The 20,909-nt window shown below is 38.1% G+C and overlaps 1 long non-coding RNA gene across 1 annotated transcript; it reads left to right on the forward strand.

The window, feature by feature from the left end:
- The first annotated feature begins 1,523 nt into the window (after positions 1-1,523).
- Positions 1,524-20,585, forward strand: LOC116596837. Its single transcript, XR_004288333.1, has 3 exons — positions 1,524-1,605; positions 16,291-16,297; positions 20,574-20,585. It is a non-coding gene; the product is annotated as an uncharacterized LOC116596837 (long non-coding RNA).
- The last annotated feature ends 324 nt before the right edge of the window (positions 20,586-20,909 follow it).

The raw sequence follows: 20,909 nt of genomic DNA on the forward strand, positions 1-20,909 counted from the left end.
TTCCCAAACTGAAATGCAAAGAGAAAAAAGAAAGAATGAAACAGGACAGAACATCCAAGACTCATGGGACAATTTCAAGAGGTATAATATACACACAATTGAAATATCAGAAGGAAAGCAAAGAATGGAGAAGAAGAAATACTTGAAATAACAGTGGCCATAAGATACATAAGATTATGTATCTCATAATATATAAAATAATATATAAAATATATTATATATTATGTTGAACATAATACATGTCATACATATTATAACATTAGATTATGTATAATATATATTATTCATAATGTTGATCATTATATGTGTATATAAACACATGTATATATTACAGCAATGGCTAGCACATTGTTAGCAATCACTGCGTATTTGCAATGATGGTGAACTTTCCAAAAACACCCTGCAAAGGAATTACAGTTATTACTTATTTTTAGAGGGTAGACCCAAAGCTCTGAGAATCTTCATAATTTTCCTAGGGACTCACAGCTGGTAAAGGACTCAGTAGAACTGGAAGACAGGTATGTGAGTCTGAAACCAAAGCATATGCCTTTTTAATTATCACATTTACTATCAGTAATGACTATTGTGATCACAGAATGAAGAAGAATTTCTTAAGCTTACTATTGCCAGGATGAATGTGACTCTAGTCATAAATGTTTTCACACAGAACAAAGTTCATTAAGGATTTGTTACACTGTTATTGATAGCTTAAGCTCATGTGTTTACACAGTCCAAAACAATATAAAATTGGTGAAATTCTGTACAAGTTTTAGAAGCCAGGGAAAGATGCTATTGATGGGCCAGAAACTTAAGGGTTTCTTCAACACAGGATTTCTTCATGGTATCAATAAATCCTAAATAAGGGATGATTAGCCAACACACTGTTCACTATATGTTAAAGAAAAGCCCCAAACACAAGTAAGAGGGAGCACACTGACTTGAACCCAACAGCATACCAATTTTGAAGAAGAAAGCCCCACCTGTGAGATAGCGCTGTAGGGCTGTGGTTGGGGTAGAGAAGGTGGCATCACAGAAACAGACCCACTCCTCGAAAATATTCATTCAGAAACATGTGAATTCTGCCCAGAGATATATTAGCCCAATAAATGGAGGTAATGCCACCATGTTGCCAAGTGATGAGAGCAATAAGGGAGAATGGAAGAATTCTCTGATTTGACTATCTCAACAAGATAAACAAACAAACAAAAAAAGGGAACATTGGACTTCAGCTACTCCTTAGACCAGATGGACCTAACAGACACATACAAAACATTCCATCAATAGCAGCAGATTACACATTCTTCGCAAATGCAGAGGGGACATTCTCCAGGGTAGATCACACGCAGACCATGAAATAAGCCTTAATAAATTTAAGACTAAAATCAGATCAAGCATCTTTTCCAACCACAACTGTACAAAACTAGAAACCAATCACAAGAAGAAGCCTGAAAAATTCACAAATTATATAAAAAATTTTAAAAATATGCTCCTGAAAAACCAACAGGTCAAAGAAGAAATCAAAAGAAAAATTAAAAAAAAAAAAATCTTGTGACAAGTGAAAATGGAAACACAACATACCAAATCTTATGGGATGCAGCACAAGCAGTTACAGGAAAGACGTCTCTGGTGATAAATACCTACAAAAAGAAAAAAAAAAAAAAAGACCTCATGCAGCGATATATCACTATACACCTAAGATAATGGCTAAAGTAAAAAGCAGTGACAACAAATGCTAGTGAAGACACTGAAAAACTGGATCACCCACACATGGTAAGGGCGTAGAGTGAAAGAGCCATTCTGGAAGAGTCAGGCAGTTTATTTTAAAGCTAAGCATAAAACTACCATACAACCTAGCAGTGACATTTCTGGGCATTGATTCCAGAGAAATGAAAGATTTTATGTTCACACAAAAACCTGTACAGTAATGTTTATGTGTATGACAGCTTTATTTGCAGTGGCCTCAAACTGGAGGTGACCCAAATGTACTTCAGTGGTGAATGGTTAAACAAACAGTGTGTCTACACCACAGAATACTAGTCACCAATATACAGAAACAAAGTATTGATACACAAAACAACCTAGGTCAATCTCTAAGGAATGTAGTGAGCAAAGAAAAGCAATTCCCAAAATCTCCCTACAGTATGATTCTATTTATATTATATTTGTGAAAGGCCAAAATTTCAGAAATGGAGAAAATACTAGGGTTGCCCTAGGCACAGAGTTAAAGAAGAGAGAGAAAGACATGGTTATAACAGAGCAACACAAAACATATTTGTGGTATTGGGAATGATCAGAATATTGACTGTGGTGGTGAACATATGAACCTACACAGGTAATGAAACTGTACAGAACTTAACACACATATATGCACATGTACACATGCACAGACACATGGGTAAAACTGGAAAATCTGAATAAGAGAGATTGTATCAATGCCAATATTCTGGTTGTGATATTATACCATAGTTTTATAAAATGTTACCATTGGAGAAAACTGGGCAAAATATAAAGAAGGTTTTACTGTATTATCTTACAACTGTATAGGAATCTATAATTATCTCAATTTTCAATGCAATTATTAACTACAGGGGAAAAAACAGGATGTATAGCAAAGAAAAGTAACAGTTAGCAAAAAAGTAGCAGTAGCAAAACTAACAATAGTTTTTATATAGTCAAAATCACAAAAACACTAAAAAATGTAAAAAAAAACTCTAAACTAAACAACCTAAATTTACACAAAGAACTAGGAAAAAAAAGGAACAAATTAACCTCAAAGTTAGCACAATAAGAAAACAACAATGATAGAGTGGAAATAAATGAAATAAGGTCTAAAAGGACATTTCTAAAAAATCAATGAAACTAAAAGCTGTTTTTTTAAAAGAGAAAAAAAATAGATGAATTTTTAGCTAGAGGTACCAAGAAAAAGAAAGAGGATGCAAATAAAATTATAAATGAAAGGTGAGAAATTACAACTGATACCAAAGAAATATATAGGATTGTAAGAGATTACTATTATAATGCCAACAAATTGGACAACCTAAAAAAAGTAGACAAGTTCCTAGAAACATACAACCTACCAAGACTGAATTATGAAGAAATAAAAAAATCTGAACAGTTACTAGTAAGGAGCCTGTTAATTGAAAACATCACCCCCTGCAAAAAGTGGTTTCAACGGCAAATCCTACCCAATACTTAAAGAGAACTAATACTAATACTTTTCAACTCTTTCAAAAAAATTAAAAATGAGGGAATACTCCCAAACATATTTTGTGAGGCCAGCATTACCTTGACACCAAGCCAAACAGGGACTGTACAAGAAAACTACATGCCGATATCCCTGATAAAACATAGATGCAAAAATCCTCAACAAAATATTAGCAACCTGAATTCAACAATATTAAAAGAATCATACAACACAATCAAGTGGGATGCAAGGATGGTTTGACATCCACAAATCAATAAAAGTCTATACCACATTAACAAGATGAAGGGAAAAACTTCATATCTTCTCTATACATGCTGATAAAAGCATTTGAAAAAATTTAGCATCCTTTCATAATTAAAAGTCTCAACAAACTGACTATAAAGGAAACATATCTCAATATAATAAAGGCCATATAGGAAAACCCCCCAGATAAGCTCGTATTTAGTGGTGAAACATCAAAAGTTTCTTCTCTAGGATCAGAAACAAGATAAGGGTGTCATCCTTCAACTCTTTTATTCAATATATGGGGTGTATATATATTCAATATATGGGAAGTTCTGGCCAGAGCAATAAGACAGAAAAAAATAGATAAAAAATCAAAAAGGCAGAATTAAAGCAGTCTGTATTTGTGGATGACATGATATTGTATACAGAAAACCCTAAACACTGCAAACAGTGTTAGAACTAATTACCAAATTCAAAAAAGTTGGATTGAAGCAAGATACAATATCAATATACAAATATCACTTTCCTTTCTATACACCAACAACAAACTATCAGGAAAAAAAAATAAAGACAACTCTCCCATTTACAACTGCATCAAAAATATAAAATTCTAGGAATAAATATAACTAAGGTGAAAGATCTGAATATATAACTAAGGTGAAAAAACTGTAAGACGCCAATGAAAATAATTGAAAAATACACAAATATATGACAAGGTATTCCATGGTTATGCATTTGAAGAATTAATATTGTCAAATTGTCCATACCACCCAATGCAGTCTATAGACTTGCAATTTCCATCAAAATTCTAGTGGCATTTTTTCAGAAAAATAATTAAAAATCCTGTGAAAGACCCCAAACAGCCACAGGGAAAGAAAAAAAAAAGCTGTAGGCATCAGATTTCTTGGTTTTAAACCATATTACAAAGCTATAGTAATTAAAACACTATTGTATTGGCATAAAGATACACATAAGTTAATAGAATATAATAGACAGGTGCCTGGATGGTTCAGAGGGTTAAGCATTTGACTCTTGATTTCAGCTCAGGTCATGATCACAGGGTCATGAGCTGGAGCTCTGCATGGGTTCCATTCTGGGCATGGAAGCTGCTTCAGAATCTCTCTCTCCCTTTCCTTCTGCCCCTCCCTCCCAACCCCCCACCCTATCCACCCAACTCATGCACACTCTTTTCTTTCTATCTCTCTCTCAAAACAAAAAAATAAAACATAATAAAGATTCCAGAAATAAGCCCATGTATTTATGGTCAATTAATTTACAACAAAATAGCCAATAATATACAAGGGGGAAAGGATAGTCTCTTTAATAAATGGTGTTGGGAAAACTGGACAGCCACATGCAAAAGAATGAAACTGTATTGCTATCTTACACCATACACAAAAGTCAACACAAAATGAATTAGAGATTTAAACATATATCTGAAACCAAAAACTCCTAGAAGAGAACAAATGGGTAAGCTCCTTGATACTTGTCTTGGCAATAATTTCTTGAATAAGATACGAAAAACACGGCCAACAAAATCCAAAAAAAAGCAAGTGGGACTGCATCAAACTAAAAAGCTTCTATAAAGCAAAGGAAATAATCAACAAAATGAAAAGGTAACTGTGATAAGGGAGGAAATACTTGCAAAGCACATTTCCAATAAAAGGTTCATATTCAGAATGTACAAGGAACTCACACAATTCAACAGCAACAAAACAAATAATTCAGTTAGGAATGGGCTGTGGAACTGAATAGACACTTTTTTCCAAAGAAGACACATGGCTGATCAAACAGTACATAAAAAGATACTCAACATCACTAATTATCAAAGAAATGCAAATCAAAACCACAGTGAGATATCACTTCACATGTGTTAGGATGGTTATTATCAAGAAGACAAGAGATAAGGGGGCACCTGGGTGGCTCAGTCAGTTGAGTATCTGACTCTTAATTTCAGATCAGGTCATGATTTCAGGGTTGTGGAGTTGAGCCCTGCATTGGGCTCTGTGACTGGGTGTGGATCCTGCTTAAGATTCTCTCTCTCACTCTCCTTCTGATGCTCTCCCCATCCTGCTTGTGTTTGTTCTTTCTCTCTCTTTCTTAAAAAAAAAAAAAAAAAAAAAGACGAAGATAATAAGTATTGGTGAGGATATAGAGAAAGGGAACTCAAAAATAATATGGAGGTTCCTCAAGAAATTGAAAGTAGAACTACCTCATGATCTAGCAATCCCACTTCTGGGTATGTATCCAAAGGAAGAAAAGTCATTACCTCAAAGAGATATTCGTATCCCATGTTCATTACAGCATTATTTGCTATAATCAATGCATGGAAACAGACTGTTTGTCAGTGTAGTGAATGGATTAAGAAAATGTGGCATATGGTCAGCCTTAAAAAAAGAAGGAAATTCTATCATACATGATGACACAGATGAACCTAGAGGGCCTTATGTTGAGTGAAATAAGCCACAAAGAGAAAGAGAGATACTGCATGGTATCACTTATAATAGAATCTTTAAAAAAAAAAAAAAAAAAGGAAAGAAAAGAAAAGAAAAAGTCAAATTCACAGAAACAGAATAGAAAAATGGTCCCCAGCAGCTAAGGGTGGTGGAAACAGGGAGAGGTTGGTAAGATGTTCCAAACTTTCAGGTATGAAATGAATAAGGCCAGGGGATCTGATGTACAACATGATGCCCATAGTTGGTTAGCACTGTTATATGATTGAATTTGCTAGGAGAATAGAACCGAAATGTTCTCACATACCCAAAAAAGATAAATATGTGAGATATGACAGTTGACTTACTGGGAGGAATTTTTTTCACCACATACCCATATATTAAATCATCACATTATACACTTTAAATACCTTACAATTTATTTGTCAATTATACCTCAGTAAAGCTGGAAAAAAAATAAAAAGAAAGGAAAAGAAATAAAACAAACTGCTTGACAGAGGGGCTGAACTCTCATTCAACACTATCCCTCACATATCGTGCCTCTATCTGGTGAATACAATTGTCATATGTGTAAAAGCAGTCCTTTTCCCTCATCTGAGCCTATAAGATCCAGCAAAAGACCATACAATCTTTATTAAATTTACCAAAATTTGTGACATTAGACAACCTTGGACGTGTGAAGATAAACACAGAAAAATAACCAAATACATAAAAGGTGACTTCAGTTCAAAAGAAATGAGCCAATCCAAGAAATCTAGCAAATATTCCTCAGTGTCACTGGATTTACTGCAATGGAAGGAGAATGATTTGAGGAAAAGTGAAAGAGAATATTGCATTTATGAATCTATAATATTAGTCAAGTATGAAGTGGCAGTCACTGGAGATTCAGAAGGGATGCCAATTTCTCGATTTAGACGCACTGTGGAGGCAGCATTCCCTTCATGAGATTCCTGAAAACCTTTGCTGATTAGAGAAGAGACCAGCTTTTTTATTAAATAAAGGGAGATTGTTCAGAGAACATTCAATAACCATGAGTTGAGAACAAAGATCTGCAAATGATAAGAGAAAAGATGGGATGCAGAAAAGCACCTGGGAACCAGGACACACATGGAGCAGCCGTTTCAAGAGAAAACAGGAGGCAGATGGGAGGCAGACTCAAAATCCATCAGAGAGAACTCTCCCCAAACTGAAGACAGGTTTGAGGCTTGGGGTCAAAGGGGCCATGAATGCCAGACAAAAGTGAAAAAAGCTCTATTTTCTTATGATATGTTTTCATTTCAGAAATAAAGAAAACAACATTCTGAATGAATTCAGAGAGAATAACAAAGAGGTTGTCTACAAAGGATAAAGTATTCACTTTATATTAAAATTCTTTTCATAACACAACATGACAGAAGGCAATAAAATATTGTCCACAGAGTTTTGATGAAAAATGGCCATGAAACAAGAAATTTATAGCAAATGGAGAGAAGAGAAACAGATATTATCAAACATGAGAAGTCTCAGGAGGTTTTTCAACCAAATACATTTTCTGAGGAAAAAAAAAAATGTTAAGTCTTAAGAAACTTAAGTGAGAAAATACAAGCAAACATGACCCTTAGGCATCGTCTTTGTTTATAAGGGACTGCCGTAATAGAGGAACCTAGATTCACTGCCTTAAATAGCTGGAAGTCCAGAATCAAGGTGTTGGCAGTGTTGGTTTCTTTGGAGGCTTTTCTTCTAGGCTTACAAATGACCCTCTTCTGTTTCCTCACATGGTCTTCCCTCTGTATATGGAAATGTCTATGTTACCTCCTCTTCTTCCACAGATACGGGTTACAGTGCATTAGAGCCCACTCTAATGACTTCCGTTTAATAACCTTTTAAAAGACCTTATCTTCAAAAGTAGTCATTAAGTTACTGGGAGTTAGTTAGGACTTCAACTTCAGGATTTTGAGAGACAACAATTCAGCCCATAACAGGCATAAGTAACTACACATAGGAGAAAATGTTAAAACGGCCATTTCATTAATTAGCATTTTTTTTTAAATGCAAATTTTCTTTCTCAGAAAACTCTCAGATGAGTAATGATGTAAAAATATATCAAAGTTTTTTTTTTAAATATTTTTAAATGAGAAACAGAGGACTTCATGGATGCTTTTTAATAGATATTCAAATCATAGATGATTCTTAAATGACATAAACCATTCCATATCAAAGAATTATAGGAAAGCTATCAACCCTATTCTATAAAACAAACATAAACCGGGTCCCAAATCCTGACAAGAATGCTCTAGTGGACCAAAGACTGTTCTGCCATCCCCTTTCCCAAGGGCAGGTGATATGATTTGGAAGTCATAAGCCCCAAGCCTGGCTGTCCAGAGTCCCAGGTCTTTGTGGCCATACAACTAGTTATAAACTTCTAGATGCTGCATTTGAAGCCAATCAAGCCTTCTAGGGAGACTTGCTGTAATTATAGGGAAAAAAAAATCACTCTTTCCTGGGATCCAGGATGTTAAGACCAATTAAAGCCCAGAATTAGCAGTCCAGAGCCAGGACTGGCTACATAATTTGTGGAGACTGGTACAAAATGAAAATCACTAGGAATTTCAAGATGATGACTGTTATGGGTTGAATTGTGTCCCCTAAATTCATATATTGGACTCCTAATTCCCAGTGTCAGAATATGATCTTATTTGGAAATAGGGTCATTGCAGATGTAATTAGTTAAGTTGAGGTCATTAGGGTGGGCCCTAATTCAATATGACTGGTGTCTTTGTAGAAGGGGGAAACTTGGACACAGAGACCCAGAACACCATGTGAACATGAAGACAGAGATCATGGCTGTGCCTCCATAGGACAAGGAACACCAAGGATTGCCAGCAAAACAGTAGAGGCTAGGAGAAAGGCCTGGAACAGATTCTTCTTCACAGCCTCAGAAAGAAATAACCTAGCCAACACTTTGGTCTTGGACAAGAGATCACTTCCAGCCTCTAGACCATAATAAAATACATTTTAATAGTGTGAGCCCCACAGTTGGTGGTACTTTGTTATGGCAGCCCTAGCAAACAGATAGAGTGACAATGGAGAATTAAAGCAAACACTGGGCCTTCTAAGCTTGGGGCTCTGTGCCACTGCACAGTTTGTGTGCCCTTGAGGGCAGCCCTGCCTGCAGCTGTCCATGCCACCAAGTGAATAGAGCAGATTTGAGGATGAAAGTCTGGCACAAGGAAAACAGACCTGACGGAGGGAGGGGCAGTGGGAGAGCCAGATAAAGCATGGAAATCAGCGTTCAAGCTTTAAATCTCAGGTGTCTCTACAGGTCTTTGCAGAGGCGACATCAAGATGTGATTAGACTTGAAGCGTTGGCTTGGATGAAATGCCTGTGAAGGGTAAGTGGAGGAGGAGTCCAGAGAGCACAGGAGGAGACTTCAGTCTGCACTGCTGATATGACACTTGAAGCAGTGAGGGAAGCAAGGATGTTTTGGTAAAGAGAGACTCAGATTGCAGAGCAGCTCAGAGAAAGTCCTGGCCAGACTGATGAGACGTCATAGAGCAAAGAAATCAAAGAATGCCCATGAGAGGCAGGAGTAGTTGGGCTCTAGCGCCCCTCCTTGCTCAGCTATTGACTGGGAGCAACGTGAAGAGAGCATGGCCATGGCCTCAACACTGTGGTGGGTCCAAAGGTGCAGCACCCTGGGGCTGTCAGCCAACCACACTGGACCCACCTGATTCTCTGAGTGGCACGTGAGTGACACAACTTAATGACCGTTATCACACACCCCTCTCATTTCACGAACACACTTCACACATTCATTCAGGGAGCAACATGTCCCCAGTCCCCACAGCCTCTCCTCCTGAGGACGCACAGAGGAGAAAGAAGTTGGTGGAATAAAATGCAGTCCCCATCTCTGTGGCTGGACCCAGGGCCACATCTGTTACTCATTCTCTTTCTCTCCATCCTCTACTTAAAATTCCCGTCATCCTCATCTATCGCCTCAGGTGGTCTTGATAGTTGTTGGTGGTGGGTGATCCAAACCTTTATTCCTTGGGGTCGAAGCACTTGGTCATGATGCTGTCCTCAACCTGGGGTTGCTAAACAAATCTGTTCATGGTTACAGTGAAGCAAAGAAGCACAGGGATGTGCCTGAGTGGCTTACCTGGGTTCCATACGTGTTTCTCTCTTATGTAAAGAAGCCTTTCATTCTCCTGCTTGTTTAAGCCCCTGGACTTAAAGCAATTCCTCTTTTTACCTGTTGTGCAGACAGAGTCCATGCCCTGGGGGCCAGGGACTGTTTATATTTAAATGGAACTTAACTGGGTCCCTAGCAAGCTGCTCCTGCTTCTCCCCTTTGGTCTTTGGACAGATACTCTTCCTTGTAGGGACACAGCATCATTACAGATGTCTCCTATTCAGTGTACATGCACCCTGAAATATAGCATTTGGCCTTGTAGAAAACTGCAAGCAGGCTAACATTCCAGTTCTGCCTTCAGTAGGGTATTCTAATGTGTTATTAGACTTCTTCCTGGATGGGATATAAGGTGTCCCATGAATCCAGAGCAACAGGCACACTCCTACACACTTTTGGCTGGGATATGCGTGTCCTGGTTGGATTCGATGTTACATGGCATCCTATGCCTGTGGATCAGGCAATCATAAGCCCCCACAAGTGGTGTTGGCTGAGGTCCTTTGGATGAAAAAGCCAAACTCATAACACAATAGATCTCTGTCCCGGCAAGGATCTACCCTGGAAAATGGGAGACACCCAATATAGTCAACTTACTACCAACTGGTGAATGAGATTTTTGGAGAAATGTCTCCAGCTGGATATCAGCATTGGTCTCTGTTCCTAATAGGTTGACCCTTCAGAGGCAGATGTAGCATCAATTTACAGGAAGTAGGGGTCCATGCATAGCTTCCACCTCAGCCACTCAGTTCATATGCTCACTCTGCCAGTTCTAGGATGGCTCATGATGCAAACTGGCTAATACAAACTGGAGGAATCGTCTGTCTCCCAAATTTTCCAGTGACTTTTCAGAGGTCAGTGCTCTGTGACAGGCATACAGAAATCACACCCCATGCCCACTCAGATGTCCATCCACATGCTTCTTCTCTAGAACTCCTTGTCTCCAATTTTCCTATCCTTTTCCTTCAGGCTCTGACCACTTTCGGTTACTTTCCTCCATTAGTTGCTTCTCTTTCTACATGAGAGCACTGCCCACAGCTCCATCTTTGGAAAGATTTTTTTTTTTTTTTCCCCTCAACTGACTCTCTAGAATGACCACTGATTGATTGTAGTAATAATGAGCCCTCCTTTTGTTTTTAGTTTGCACCAACCTATCAAGCTCACTCATCTGCAAATCACATTTGGGCTTTTTCTGCTCCTTCAGCCCTGGCCATATAGGAACCTCTCCCTACAGTGTAGCCAGAGGGACAAACTGAGAGAGAGGTGCTGATACAACTTTGGTGGGAGATACAAGAATCTGAGCTACTTGTTCATGTTGATTGCTTATAGTGTCTGGTCCAGCTTAGGCTCCATCCCTGATGTACGATCTGTATTACAATGGATGGCTGCTGTCCCAGCTGATGGTGTGACTTGGTGGTCCAATATGATCTAGCTCATAATAAGTAGTTCTAGATGCATCATCATTTGTCATCCCATAGTGAAGTGTTCTGCCTCTACCAGAGCCCAACCGAATGTCAAAATTTATTCTTCAAAAAGCATATAATGCTCACTCAAATGGAGTACACTTGCTTCAGAACTTTAGGATTTCTTCTGTAATTCTCCCCATCAGGCTTGCTATTAGTTCCACACTTTATTTTTTCCTATCCCTGATACTTCCAACATAAAATTGTCTGAGTGCTATTGCCCAAATGGCAGAACAACATACACTACAGCCCGACCTACTATAGAGTCCTTTCCTACTGTAAACCCCACTCAGAGCTGGCAGCCCTTTATGTCACCCAGCATTAGGAGACAATGTTGCATTACTAGGACCGGGTGATACCTCTAGAACCTGAAGGAGTTTAGAAGGAGTTGTGCTTCCTGCTTTCTTAGTAGTAGGCAGTGCAAGATCTAGCCATTTGGCTTATATTTTGAAGTTTATGTCCTGGAACTCTACTGACAACTGCATTTCTACATGTTTACTAGAGAAATGGGTCCCTGATACATCACTGAATTTAATTACCAGCCTGCAGAGTACATGTGATCTCACCAAGTTCTCTAGTGTACTAACAACTTCTTGCTCGGTCTACCACATCAACATGATGTCATTGATAGTTACTAGCAATGTGATGTTCTTCAGGATATGTAGACAGTCAAGATCTCTTTGGATTGCATTATGGAAGAAAAAGAGAGAGTTAACATAGCCATGAGGCAAAACTAACCACATTCATGTATTCCTCATGAACGTGAACTATTTCTGCCCCATCTTCTGATTTGAATAAAGTGTAATGCATTCACCAAATCTATAGCTACATGCTATGTACATAAGGTCTTATAAATCTGCTCTAGCAATGAGACCACATTTACTACAGCAGTGCTATGATCAGAGCCACTTGATTGTTTACGGCAGACTATAGTCATTCTTTTGGATTAATCCGGTTTTTGCAGGGGCCAGACTGGTAAATTAAATGAGATGATGAAGAGCACCACCGCTGCATCTTTTAGGTCATTAATGGTGGCATTAAGCCTTACCATTCCCTTGTGCTATGATACTGTTTTGATTTACCCTGTTGGTGGAGGATGGGAACAAGGGAGAATGGCCCAATTCTAATCCTCCTGCTGTGCTCAGTCATTGGCTGAGAACAGACTGAGGGGGCGACCAAAGCCTGAATACTAAGGTCGTTTTCAAGGTGTAGCAATGGAGATTGTCTGCCAACTACTCTTTGCAGAAATGAACTATACCTCTCTGGTCACCACAGCTGGATCAAGCTACATTAATATACCAATCTCTATATCTCTACCTATGCCCAAATATGTAACATTTCATCATACACAAGTATGATTTATCCCTTGAATTCAAATATTTATTCCATTAGAAGACATTTGAGTAGGATTTGTCAAATTACTGGGTTGGAGGTGGGGGGAACATATAAACAAACAAAAGATGGCAATAGTTTCAGTTTTCCTGGAGGCTTTTCTGTATATTCAAAAATTCAACATGGAACGCTCTTGGAATTGCACAACAAAAAAATTTAACTGTTAATTTTGAAAGGAAATTAAGAAATTTCTCTGCTGATTCAGAGAATCTAGAAATAATGTTTTCAGAACTTACTGATGATCATAATCTGGACCATCTCAAGAGCTGTGGCCAGTGAGATCAAACAAAGTCTCCCAGTTCTGAATACTACACCATATGCATAATACCATGTCTGTCACTGGACTCCTCACATTCAAGCACCTCTAGTATTCCATCAGTTAAGAATAATGTGGAATGTTTCCAACAACCATAGCATGGGCTCTTTCCCTCTGAGCAAGAATAGAAAGAAGTAGGGGCACCTGGGTGGTTCAGTGGGTTAAAGCCTCTGGCTTCAGCTCAGGTCATGATCTCAGGGTCCTGGGATTGAGCCCCGCATTGGGCTCCCTGCTCAGTGGAAGGCCTGCTTCCTCCTTTCTCTGCCTGCCTCTCTGCCTACTTGTGATCTCTGTCTCTCAAATAAATAAAATCTTTGAAAAAAAAAAAAAAAAAAGAATGGAAAGAGGCATGACCATATCAAGGAGTAGTCACATACTTTGAATAGCCAGGAACTCTAGCATCCAAAACAGCATTGCCTTCACATAGACAATAAAAATACCTCATGATTTTATTTAGTGTTCTGGAGCTCAGCAAACAACTTCCCTTAGAATAACTTTTCTTCAAACATGGCAACTCAGGCAAATCTCATATATATAAACCAAGAAGACTGGGAATGCGCAACAAGCTGGATACAGGCCTAACCACAAGAACAAACTAAGCACATTTAAAAATAACAATAAGGATAATAAAGCTAATTATTATCCCTCTGGTGAGATAAAAGGTCACTGTGACCACCAGATCACAATCCCAAATATCCTGGCTGGCATCATGCTTCGTTGGCCCTCGTACATTTGCAACCCCAGAGCCAGGCTGCAGGCAAGCCCCAGTCCCAGCTCTCACTTGCTTACCCTCCAGTGACTGCCAATGGCTCAGGTTGCAAATTTGTTTATATTTAGAAGAACAGGTGTGTGGCTCAGTTCTAAATCAAGTCAGTACTCTGCTGGCGTCATCTTGATGCATTTCATATAGCTGGAATGATTTAATATGGAAAAGGGCAACATCTTTACACTTAATAAGAGCTGCATCTCACACGGGGGTTTTATGCTCTGATTTCTGTTCTTTTCAGATTCTGTTCACTCTTCCCTCTTCACACACACCTGCAAGATTTTTTGTGCTGATTCATGTTTTCTGGTGAGAAAAGGAATCAGAAGCTCTGTCTCCAAAGGTGCCCTTATTAGGAGATTGAGTTACCTCTTACCTGTGTTACCTGGGGATGATTTATCATTTCTGGTCTTCAGTGAGTCCCTCTTTAATGCACCACAATTGCTGCGATGCTCAAATGCCACCTTGTAGGCGAAGGTTGTTCATAAATGCTAAAGTGCTGCACAAATAGAAAATAACATGATGCATGTAAAAGATCTTTATGAAGCTAAATATGTTCCACAAACACAAAGATGGAAGGGTGCTGTGAGCAATGCTGTAAATGTCAGATACATGGCAGAAGCCAAGATCAGGTGTTCTGGAAGACAGCAACTTAGCAGTCACCTCCTTTAATCACTCTTTCTATTAAGAATTCCGACGAAGACATAATGTATGAGAACATAGAGACACTTAGTTTAATGCACAGTTATCATGCTAGTGGTTTTAGCTTTGATTATTTTTCAGGCTTCCATCTTAATTCTGTTGAGTGTACTATGGGGCTCGGATAGACACTGCACTATCTTGTGATACCCGCAGATGAACTAGGTGCCAAGTAGAAAGATTTTCAGTGGGGAAGGAAAAGTGACCTTTATTTCCATTTCAATTTCACTTCTATTTATAACTGAGAGGCTTATGTATTATTTTTTAAAAAGATTTTATTTATTTATTTGACAGAGAGACCACAGGTAGTCAGAGAGACAGGCAGAGAGAGGGGTGTGGGAAGCAGGCTCCCCGCTGAGCAGAGAGCCCAATGTGGAGCTTGATCCCAGGACCCTGAGATCATGACCTGAGCCGAAGGCAGAGGCTTTAAGAGGCTTGTATATTATTAAAAGCTATGGAAATAACGATAAAATATTTTATGGAAAAAATAATCTGTTCTCATAAAGTACCTTTACATAAGTACTTCATAATAAAAAGTTTCCTGTCTCCATATCATATTAGACCTTCCACTAAATAAGTGAATACACACAGAGGTATGCTTTCCCAAACGCTGAATATATCATGAGTACTTGGAATGTACTAGGACTTTGTCTTAGTCCTCTCATCCTGAACCCTGTTGAAGGTCTTAGTTACTTTGAAATATAAGCAAGAAGAGAGAAAAACATCACTCCAGAAATGTTACCTTCATAATATCCAAGAAGGGTTATGGGAGGGCCTCTGGTTCTCCTTCTCCTGGGACAGGAATTCCCCGGCCACATGCCTGGCTGTGGCTGCTGGCCAACCTCTACTTGGCGAGCCCTTCAGTGGTTGGAGCATGTGGACCCAGACCTGTGTGCTGCCCAACTTCCTGACCGTGTGTTTTAGTAACATTCAAACTTCAGGTGCTAAACTATTAGACCCTGTAAAAGCCTTAACTTCTTCATCTCCCTTTTTCTCTCTTTACTGTTTTTGGAGTAGGAAGCCATTGATGCTTTACTATGGTGAGAGGGAACAAAGCTATCTCTGCTACTGCCCCATGAAGAAAAATATCCAATCAGATCAATGACATAGCACATCTAAAATAATTCCAGTTGGGTTTGAGGGCTTTGTTTTTAAAGAAGTTTAAGAGAGACATCGAAATTTTAGATTATTTAGAAAGAGTAAGTAATGGAATATGCATTTCAAGCAGATCATACCAAATTGAGGAAAGACACTAATAAGATTGATGAGAATGCGAGGAAGGTGGCAGAGAAAAACTGGAGTGGAAAAGTTGAAAGTCAATGCATGGAGAAGGCAGAGTAATGGAGAGAGAGAGGTAAAAGCAAAGAAACAGACAGAATAAAACCTAAGTAGTTATTTTATAATCTGTTAAACCTAACTAAGAGAAGAAAGTTCTGTAAAATCTAGAAAGTAATATTAGGTGTATGTAGTAAATACAATATTGGGCACATCAATAAATGTTTAATTAATAAATGCAATTAATTAATCATTGCCTGATAAAAGCTTTTACATTGCTATTAGCATATTTCTAAAAGCCCCTTCAAAAAGCATGCACCAGTGGAAAAGAAGTTTCTAAGTAATATCATTAAAATCAAAGAAACATCATTCATTTTCTGAGTGTGCTGAAATTAAGCTTTGGATCCATTCGGGAAAATTAAACTATTTTAGATACTTTAAACAGAAGAGCAGGAATACAAGTTATTGTTTAAAGAGGTATTGAGCAAATATGAAGCAAAAAGGAAACAAGGTTGATATCCAGAGAGCAGAAGCACAGCACTATCCCCGGGCTGGACTTCACAGCCTCCCTTGGCTCCAAGATCTTGGAGACAGTGTCACCAGGGAGCAAATACAGAAGGCGAGAGTTCTTTAGAAGCCTTTAGACCTGACCTGTACTTAGACAGCAGTGTTACTATAGCAGAAGTATATGCCACCTTGTCAATTTACTTGAAATCTCTTGGTTTGACCTAGTAGACAGCCTACACAAACAAACTGTTCTACCAAAAATATATAAGAAACAAAGGAATTTGGTTAGAAGCATTCTGAAACTAAGTATTTTAAAATAAAAATGAGAAGTATTGTCCATTGTTTGTAGAAGTTTTTAAACAGCAGTTTTGTTCTATTGTCTCTTCTATGTTTGGTTTTTAACATTCTCTTTGTCATCATTATTCATTATTATAGCCTTAACACTAACAACCACTTTTTGAGTATAGTAATTGGCAATTTTTTTTCTTTGGATTATAAAGGTAATAATATTCATCTGCCCCTTAAATGGATTATGAAATTAATTATTGAATGAATGGTGTGAGGTTGTCAGGAAAGAGTTTATTATAGAACAATTCCGATTGTAAAGTGCCACCAAGACTAAGAATATCATCCCAAGTCACTTAGGGAGGACGAAGATGATGTTCACAAGTTTTATTATAGCTCTTACAGATAGCAGTTATTTCAAGGAGATTGCTTTATTCTGTTCCCCAGAGTCAATTTTGAGATTGGTGGCATTTAATTCTGTGTCTGTATTCAGAAAGAAATGAGATGCCTTGATGGCAACATACATTTCAGGATTTTTTTTTCTTTTATTAAATTGAAAAATCAGGTACTTCCTTTTGCATTACTTGTTCAAAGCAAATCCCCATCATCATCATCATCACCATCATCACCACAATGAGCCCATGTTGCATGTTAGGCAAACAGATTTTAAAACTATATATAACACATGTTATTTGGAACTGCAGCTCCATTACATTAATTTTAATCAAATACCGAATGTCATCTACTGCCAAGCTAATTCCACTGAGGGCCTAGCCGATGGTGTAACTTGGAGGCGGGGCTAGGCCATCAAATCTTGTCCGTCAGCACTGTGGGGAATCTGCTGGGCTCCTGGATTTAAAATCCTCAGAACAACTTAGCTGCAACATGCTCCGAGCTCCCTTTCCTCCTCTGTGGATCTGGACGAGGACCTTCCCTCTGCCCCCTTTAGCAGTTCTCAAGTTCAAATACATTCAAGTAGAAAAGGATTTCTTGAGTTCACGGAAAGCCTTAAGAGGAAGCCTCACCCTTGAAAGTTAAGTTCAGGAATCCCTTTCCCATGTGGGATAAATATAAGCTAGACATCAGGAAGTGGGCAGCAGTAGTCAGATTATATTTAAGGCAAACAAACCTCAACAATAAAAATGGTGGTGACTTTCAGTCTGTTCTCAAAACTTCGTTTAAAACAGCCTAGAATCATGGTTTTAAAACATGGGATCTAGAGACAGGTAGCCTGAGTTTACAACCTGACTCTGTCACTCAGAGTGAAACATTTGGGGCAAATGACTTAACTGCTCTGGGCTTCAGTTTCCTTACCTTATAAACTGAAAAAAGAAATAATAGTGCCTATTTCCTAGGGTTACTGCAAGGATTCAAGGAGTTAAATTTTGTAAGGACCTTAGAATGGCGCTTGGCACATTCTAAGCACTACACATGTGTTTGTTAAAGAAATAGATTCCTTTCTTGAACCAGAGACGTCACTCCCAGTTCTGTACACATGACGCACGCAAGCTCCAATCCTGAAGCAATAAATCCTTCTGAGAAAGAAAATCACAGATTCCCAGGGCCTTATTTTCAGAATTGCTCTTGTTGCTTCCAGACATTGGCTATTTAATCCTTCCAGAACAACCAAGAGAGAATTTACGCAAATAAACTTCTCCTTTTACAGAAGAGAATGCTGCTGTGCGGGAAGAACCCGTGTTTTCCTTGTGCTGACCCAAGGAACTCAACCCTTGCCCCGTGTTTACGGCTCTGCTGGACTCACTTGCTGTAAGGCACAGGCAATAAAGTTGATAGGAAATAAAACCTTAGAAGTGTGAAATGCAAACCAATTTAAGAAATAAGTGTACGTATAGAGAAATGAATCCATTGTATGAAGTTTATGCAACTTTGTAGAAACTGGATCTATTCTGACTGCTTTAGGAAACTGTTGAATGGACTTAATTTTCCATCCAAATTTCCTAAATGAAAAGAGAACTAAAATATGCAGCTGGCTTTTTAAAAAATTAACCAGTTATGCATACAGGTTGCATTTACGTTCATGTCAATATGACTTTATGCTGCCGGGACAGGAAGAAAAATGTATTTGATTAAGGTAAGTCTGGAAGAGAGAATAGTTGTGAGTTCCCTCCTTGGGGTGGGATGTCTCACTTGGGCAAAATATAAAAGGAAATAAATGAATGTGAGAAGTTTCCATGGGAATGATGGACACATTCAACCCAAACCCCCCACCCCCATAGCTCCTTGAGGAGTTTTGAAAAACAATCATTTTTATACATAATTTTTTTTTAATGTCAATGCCTGTTTATGGAAGAATTCTTGGACTTTTACCCCATCTAACAAAGAGTCTTACAGGAGGGAGAGGGGGAAGGAGGGAAAGGAAAAAAAAAAGAAGGGAAGGGAGAGAAAGGGGGAAAAGGGGACAAATTTTTCAGTTATTTCTATGTTAAAGTATGGCTTTAAAAAACTGGCATATTTTAGTATTCTTTTCCTTGATACTAAAGCAATATAGGTTTGTTGCACAACATTAGGATTTTCTTTTTAAGATATAGAAGAAAATCAGACTCACTATATAATCCTATCATTCCATTGTATCTGAATATCCTAGGCTTTATCATGAGTTTTCCCCAGTACCCATTCCCTATGCCTACAAATTCATATTGATTTTTTTTTTAATTTATTTATTTGACAGACAGAGAGTAGGCAGAGAGGCAGGCAGAGAGAGAGGGGGAGGCAGGCTCCCTGCTGAGCAGAGAGCCCAATGCGGGGCTCGATCCCAGGACCCTGAGATCATGACCTGAGCTGAAGGCAGAGGCTTTAACCCACTGAGCCACCCAGGCACCCCAAATTCATATTGATTTTTAAAAATCAAATTAGTATCTAAGTAGATAGCTTTTTAGCTTAATTTTACACTTTGTTATGTTATGAGTCTTTTCCTATACCCATAAATATTCTGCACAGATTTTGATTGTTTAGCTTTACCATTACTTACCTAATGAGTTACGTAATTTATCTGATCAGTTTCATACTAAAGGTTGTTGCTTCTATTGTTTTACTAAAATAAATAATACATATATTCTGAATCTTCATGCACTTCTGTGATTATTCCTTCGTGAGAATTTTCTAGAATTGGAAATCCCAGATCAAAGTGCATAAGTCTTTTAAAGCATTGAATACATAAGATTATCCTTTGTGTTTTTTTCTAGTTGTTGTTAAATTTGAATAGTCATCTTGTTTTTTTCCAACATAAAAATGTCTTACATTTATCAAGTCAGGTTTCTGTGTAATTGACGATTTTTGCTTTTATCTGTGTTATACCATTTCCATATTTTCCTTTAGGTGTTTTTCTTTCAGTTTATTTAAGGATGAAATGGTTTATTTTTATTTTTCTATAGAAGCAGTGACAAACACGTTAAATGTAATTTCTCACTTGACCATAGCAAGAGCTCAGGAGAAACCAATAATTAGCTCCATTTTACAGATGAAGAAATGTATTTAAATAAGTTAAACAATTCGCAAAGATCACAGAGTTAGTAGAAAGTCAAATCTGGGTCTGCTCTCTCCAGATTGTGCAGGTTGGAAAGACAGGGATCTTCCTTACTCGAGAGCACAGATCTGTAGTCTCATCCCTAGAGATGGACATGCCCTCTTCTCTCTTCACATGAAGGGTAATAGGCATGTTCTACATAGGACAGTGTTTTCTCCTTTATTTGTTTTAGAGTGTCCAAGTGATAGCAAATGGCCATGGAAAATTTAATACTAACTTCTAATATTCTTGTATGAAAAAAATCTGTCAAGGAGTTTTCTGTTGCATCTTACATTCTTAGGAGTGAGTTTTATGAATATTATGGGAATGTTTGGAAAGACCATGCTTATTTTGGCAACCCCTTTGTCTGTAATGCCCTTGCTGTTTTTTTCACCTGGGCAACTTTTACTGTTTTTCCCTAAATCATTCTCCTCCAGAAGCCTTCTCCAAAATACCCTCTGAGACTTCTAATGTGTCCTCAGTGCACCCTCCATGCTCTTCTGGGAGCTCTACCAGAGTATCTTTTGTAAGAATAAATTTATAAATTATAAACAAGTGAATATTGAGGAGCATTCTGTTTATGATTGCAGAATTTCTTCATGAGACATTTAACAGCTTACTGATAAAAATGTAAAGC

Source organism: Mustela erminea, chromosome 8, assembly GCF_009829155.1.
Source record: "Mustela erminea isolate mMusErm1 chromosome 8, mMusErm1.Pri, whole genome shotgun sequence".
Lineage (NCBI taxonomy): Eukaryota > Metazoa > Chordata > Mammalia > Carnivora > Mustelidae > Mustela > Mustela erminea.